Genomic DNA, 6,207 nt, shown 5'->3' on the forward strand with positions numbered 1-6,207 from the left:
TGGCAGATGCTGCTCCCCTGGCCCCCAGGCCCATGATGGCCTGGGAATGCTTTGTCTGAAATACACCATTTCCATTGACCTAATGGATCCTGTTAAGTGTGTTTCTAAGAATATCACAACCAGAGAATGCAATGGCGCCTGTACAGGGCAAAAGTCAGAAATAAGTAGATTCCCTCCAGAATGCATCTAGAAGCCAGCTGCCCTGCTAGACAGAAGGCCTTGGAGCAGAGGCGCTGCCCAGTGTTCAAAGCATAATGTTAGAACCCACAACGGCCTCAGCAGGAGCCCCATATGTTTTTTATAAAAAGGCACAATGTGAGCATTGTTCTGTGCTCAATGGCACGACTGTTATAACTAATGCATTTGCTATGAATACGACCATTTAAAATTCCCAGTCAGTTGCACTTACTGACAATACGAATCAGAAAACAAGCCCAGAAGCAGAGATTTCTCACTTTGGGGTCAGTTGGCTTTAAATACACATACACATGGCTTTTAATGTGCCCAAGTTCCAAAAATATGCTGAAGGTTTGCATGAACAATGTTCTTCTCCTTGGCATTTGCAGCTATAAATACTGAAGCAGAATTTCTCATGTATATTTGAGAACTTAACATTGGTTCTGTGCACATGGGGCTGATGCACAAATAGAGGAGAGTGCATGTCCTTTGCTTCAGCCCCTAACTCCTCCTTTCCAACCCCAACCCACCCCCAGATGGTTGAGCTGCTTCTCCAGGTCCTGAGCCATCACATGGTAGGTCTCCATGCCCCCCATGCCTCACCTCCTTCTCCCATCCCTCAATGCCCTCCTCAAGCCTGGCTGACCCAGGGGAGTCTCCAAAGGAGAGCAGGATAAATTCAATTTTGGTAACACAAGTGGGAGGGGAAGAAAGCTCTTGAAATGAATGTCCCCAAATGTCCAAGTGTACTGAGCATTTGTCAGGGTTCTTAGGCAGTAAAGCATCTGAACCCATTTTCCATTTGGGGATTTTTCCATTGAGTGTTGAAGGGAGGCAGTACCCCACTGCCACCACTGAGGTTGGGGGCTTGGGTAAAACCAGCCAAGGACACCTGGACTCAGCCAATCAGTCCTGGCTTTGGTGGTGATGCAGTCACCAGAACAGCGAGGGATCACTGGTGACAGTGGAGTTGAGGGCCCAGCATACCCTGGTCCCAACTGTTTGTAAACCTGGTTCTCCAGTCTTCCTATAGATTTCCAGACCTCACTGAAACCCTCCAACAAATCCTCCTCCTGCTGTAGTCCCAAAGGGTTGGTGTCTGTAATCAGTAAACAAGATCCTTCCTCCCAAATACGTTCCAGGTGGCATACACACTTCCCACATCAATTTTTATTGAGAGGGAAAAGAGGCTGTTTTGCATTTTCAGCTGAGATTCTGACTCGTCTCCACTCTGATCAAGCCCCTCTCTCATCACAAGAAGGGCGAATATTGCAGTTTACAAAATCCATAAATTAATTACCAAATAATCCACAAAACTTGGGTAAGGCCACATGATAATACTTGGAAGAAGCATCCGGGAAGGGCCCAGTCTAGGTCATCCCTACCCGGAGGGAGAAGCACCCAAGAAACCAGTGTCATCAGCAGCAGCGTGGGTGAACAGCAGCAGGGCCAGCGCTCCCCATCTCCACCGCTGTAACTAAATAAGCAGAGCGGGGAAGAGCGATTTATCGGGAGGACAGGTCCCTGGGAGGGAGGCCGGCCTGGAAGATAGGGGTCAATGGCCAAGGCTGCTTCTGATGGCGTCCAGTTGGTCCTCAACGAGCCGCACCCGCTCGTCCAAGCTGCGCTGCTGGGCCAGGACGGCACCCTTGTAGGCGCGCAGCTCCCAGAGGGCAGTGCCCGCCTCCGAACCTCGTGCAGGGCCCGCTCGCGCAGCGCCACATGCTCATTCAGCTCCCCGGCATCCTCCTGCTGCCATTGCAGGAGCCCAAGTCACTGTAACAGAGAGGCCTGGAGCCCACGGGGAGAGGTACCGTGAGCGGGGCGAGCATGCCTCGCCGCCCCTCTCTACCGCAGCCTGAACCCTTTACCTGCTCATCAGGGTCGCTGTCTGTCCCCGTCCGGGCCAGTGCGTGGTGCACGCGAGCCAGGCGATTGCCCAGTAGCAGCAGAAGACAAAGCACACGCTCTAGGTCGGCTATGAATCGGCTGAACCGCTCTAGCTCGCGGGATGCACAGCCCTGGCCTACCGTGGCCTCCAGCGCAGCCCCCGCCTGGCCCAGGTTGGGGCTGCCCCCTACAGCTGCTCCTGCTCAGCCTGAAGGCTCTGCAGCATCTTTTGGAGGAGGTCCGCTAGCTCCACTTGCAGGGAGAGCGTGGGTTCTTAAAATCTGGGGTCAGATTCTTAGGCCAAACTCCGGTCTCTTGCCCCACCCAGTTTCCACCAGCCCCGCCACACTCACTTTCCTAGCTTGGATGCTGCTATTTGGCTCAGGGAGATCCTCACCACATGGCTGGTCAGGCACAGGGTGGGTGGTAAGGTTTTCAGGCCTTGTTTCCTTCTGAGAAGTTGGCAGGAGCTGGGTGGAGCTGGATAGGTAGGATGTAGGGATAAAGCCAGACCTTCTAGGTTGTCATGCCCCTGACTGCAGGGGCTCAGAATCTCCTGCATCCTTGGTGCCCCTCACTCACCTTGGCTCAGAAGTATCAGCAGCCTCCTCTCTCCAGTCTTGCCACAGGCTGGCCTCACTGCAGCCCAGACCTCAGCTAGAGGAATCAGTCCATCCAGCAGATCCAGAGGTGGCTCTGGGCTGAAATAGGGGGTGAAAGTGTCACTCAGAGAGGGATCCAGGCTGGCCAGCTCCTAAACCAGCTCCTCCAGGCAGGGACTAGGCCCTGTTGGCCAGGAACCAGACTGGTCAGTGCCCCAAGCCAGGGCAGTGTCATCAGGAGACTCTCGGGTATCATTACCTGGAGGTCCCAGGGCATCCACTGGGAGAGGTTTGAGGAGGTCACTCTGTGCAGCTGCAGGGAAGTCAGTCATCAGCAGTACAGTGGAATCAATGGCTGGAATGTCACCATTTGCAGTCCCAGGGGGGCTATAGCATGTGGGCCTGGAGACACCTACAGAACCATTTACCCCCTGCCAGTGGTCATCTGCTGCTGCATTCTCTGGGCACTTGTGGAGGAGGGGCTCTGGGAGGATTGTAGCCTGACCAGCTTCACACTGCAGGTCGGAGGCATGGACACTGGAAGTGGAAGAGACACTGAATTAGAAAAAGCTCTGGCTGAAGACCAGTGGTGGTCTCCAAGGGCCACTGGTCCTCACCCCTTCACCCAGGCTCCTGGGCTCCTGCTAGGAGATGGTTCCGTGCCCCTCCAGCATTTTGTAACTATGCGTGGGAAGCAGGTGTCTCACTCTGCCCACAAGCAAAAGAGAACTCACATGGTTGGGAGCTCCGGGGGGTGTGTGGGAGTCTAGAGGCAATCTCCTGACCAGCGGGGCTTCTTCCAGGAAGACATCATCATCAGGAAGGGAGGGGAGCCAGGCAGACACCATGCAGGTCTCTGGGACCCTGTGCTCACAGTCAGTGGGACTGCTCTGGGGACCCTTTGCAGGACACACCACTGTAGCTTCCTTCTGAGTCAAGAATCTGGAGGCAGATACCCCACACTGACCACAGTGACCAGGAAGGAAGGAAGTTGGGGATTTGGTTTGCAAAAGACAGCATCAGAATGAGGCGCTCTGCTCTCTTGGGCAAGAGCAATGAAAGATGCCTTGTCCGAAGAGTGATCCATGTTTCTCACCTGAAATGTCTGGTCTGAAATAACGGTCTGCGGGGTTCTGCTCCTTGAGGAACAGCCTGAAAAGGCAGAGGTTGGATAAAATGTGGCTCAAGTTTTCAGTCTCCCAGATACCCCCACCCCAAGCCTGCAGCCCTTCTCTTCCGTACCTGGACAATGGGCATGACCACTCCCGGCCTCCCCGGGGACACGAAGCTTCCCCTGAAGCTCTCTGTCTCCTGTGAGGAGGCCTGTAGGCGTGGTCGAGCTTCAAGGACCGGGTTTCTGGGTCCCCTGTGCCTCGGGGCAGCCATCTGATCTGGTGACCTTCGAACTCTGCCAACGCAGGATGCTGCAATTCCTGGGGCTCGGGCCTGGCGAGGCCAAAACTGGAGCAGACCCCACCCGAGCATTACCCAGCCATCTCACCTCCCTGACCCACAGGATCCCGCTTTCCTGGCTCAGAGAAGCACCAATTCTGCTGCTGGTTGGCGAGGCGGCCCCGGTCGGCGGTGCCTGGCGCGGGACCCCGGGAGCGCGCTGGCTCCCCTTCACCACTAGGGTGGCCGAAGCGAAGCAGATCGCGGGCGCGCCGCCGGGGCTCAGCAGACTCTTGCGGAGCTCCTTGCGCTGGAAGGACGTCTGCCGGAGGACTCGACGCTGTGCGCCCCGCAGCCGCCGGCGGTAGGCGGCCCGCGAAGCCGGAGGGCTGGGAGGCTCGGCGGACCGCGCTGCGACCTGCGCCTCGGCCACCAGCACCTACAGCAGTGGGTGGCCTGCCTGCTGAGCGCCCCCGGGGCCCCCTGCACCTGTGGGGGACACGACCCACTGCGTGCAGCGGCCGCGGGCCGGGGCTGCGTGGAGACGTGCAGGGCTGCATTGTTCCGGGAGGGCTGGGCCGCCCCACACCAAGTGCAGGTAGTCCCAGTCTAGGTGCGGAAGGAGGTCGCTCCCCGGGGATGGCTTGTGCGTCTCGGCACCGCCCGAGGCCTCGGAAAAGGAGCTGCAGGCCGAGTTGGCGTGCACGGACAGCCGCTGCAGGTCCAGGCTCCGTGTGGATGAGACTGGGGAGGCGCGGTCAGGGCCTCCATGGCTGCGTGGATGAGCGCTGGGCAGGCTGACTCCGTGGGGCCTTAAAGAACATAGATGGTGCGATGGGTGAGAAGCTCAGAGTAAGAGGACAGCCTGCTTACACTGCCCCTCTCTAGTCACATTGTCTCAAGCGCTGGCATTACCTCCAGATCAGGGATAACGTGGGCAATAGGGCCAACCCCAGGGAGCAATTCTGGAGGTTGAGGGCCTCAGCTTTGGGCAAGGAACTGGCCCCCGGCTCATTCCCTGCTGGGACTCTCCTGGCTGGTATCCCCTGGAGCACTGGGAACGTACCCATGTTCCTTACAGCCCCAGCCCTGTCCCACCCTGGTTTCTTCCAGGCGCTTTGTTAGCTTCTCCATGTGATCTTTAGCTGATAAACAATGGTCAAGAACGTTCTGAGATCACTGGGGAGCCATGAAAGTGGAGGGAAAGAGCCAGGGCAGGGGGCAGGGGCAGCTTCAAAGCCGTGCTCCAGCCTTATATGATTTATATAAATATTTACCTTGCTCTTCCCTACTGCTATCTGCATGCTACAGATGAGGACACTGAGGTTCTGAGGGAGGAGTGATGTGCCCAGGGGCACACAGCTGGTAGGAGCAGAGCCCTGCCTGGAATCTGGGCCTGCCTCCAGTCTTACTGCAGCTAGAACCAATTTCCTAGAAGCAAACCCTGCTGAAAGGCAGTGCCCTCCACCCCCCAGGTCCCCCAACTGCCCAAAGCCTCCAACACAGCCCAAACTCCACTGTGGGAAACAATTGCCCCCACCTTCCCTCAAACTACTGGCAGATTCCAGTACAACACGGTCCCTGCTTCTGGAGACTGCTTTTTGTCTGGTAATGACAAACTCAACCCCGCTTTGTCCTGCTACTCTTGCTCCTCTACTAGAGCCCAGCTTAGAGGTCTCCTGACCTTCTGGATCTCCTACAGTGTCCCAAACTACCCCCATCACAGCCCTCGTCACCCTGTGTTGGAATTGTTGGCTTGCCTGTGATTCCTTCTTCCCATTCCCACCTGGGGCTTCCTGAAGACAGGCCCCCTGCTCACTCATTTCTGGACCCTGAGTACCCAGCCTGTAGTAGATGCTAAAGAAATGCTTGTTGAATGGCAAGGGAAGGAGCCAACTTGTAAGGAGTAGATGGGGGAGAAGGAAGAGGGCTCCTTGGCTTCTGTCCCCTCTTCTCTCTTCCCTATTTGTCTTTTCTGCGGAAGTGGGCAGACTGGGTGAGGCATACTCATGCTTTATTAGGAACCAAAAAAGCAGGCAAGCACAGCTTTGAGCAGGACTGGCCAAAAGTCTCTGCTTCCCCAGTGCTGGGGGAAGGGGAGTAAGAGTTGAGTGGGTGTACCTGGCTGGGTCAGGGGTAAGAGCAG

At 56.4% G+C, this 6,207-nt stretch overlaps 1 pseudogene across 1 annotated transcript; it reads right to left on the reverse strand.

The window, feature by feature from the left end:
* Positions 1 to 737: 737 nt before the first annotated feature.
* LOC150000558 (protein Shroom1-like) lies at positions 738 to 5,131 on the reverse strand (annotated as a pseudogene). The gene is made up of 9 exons (XR_016513717.1): positions 4,977 to 5,131; positions 3,912 to 4,873; positions 3,766 to 3,821; positions 3,412 to 3,611; positions 3,105 to 3,213; positions 2,650 to 3,071; positions 2,415 to 2,547; positions 2,049 to 2,314; positions 738 to 1,968 (listed from the first exon to the last, which is right to left on the reverse strand). The product of XR_016513717.1 is annotated as a protein Shroom1-like (transcript).
* Between the last annotated feature and the right edge of the window lie 1,076 nt (positions 5,132 to 6,207).

The sequence above is a fragment of the Furipterus horrens genome, unplaced genomic scaffold (genome assembly GCF_987537825.1).
Source record: "Furipterus horrens unplaced genomic scaffold, mFurHor1.1.pri manual_scaffold_10, whole genome shotgun sequence".
Lineage (NCBI taxonomy): Eukaryota > Metazoa > Chordata > Mammalia > Chiroptera > Furipteridae > Furipterus > Furipterus horrens.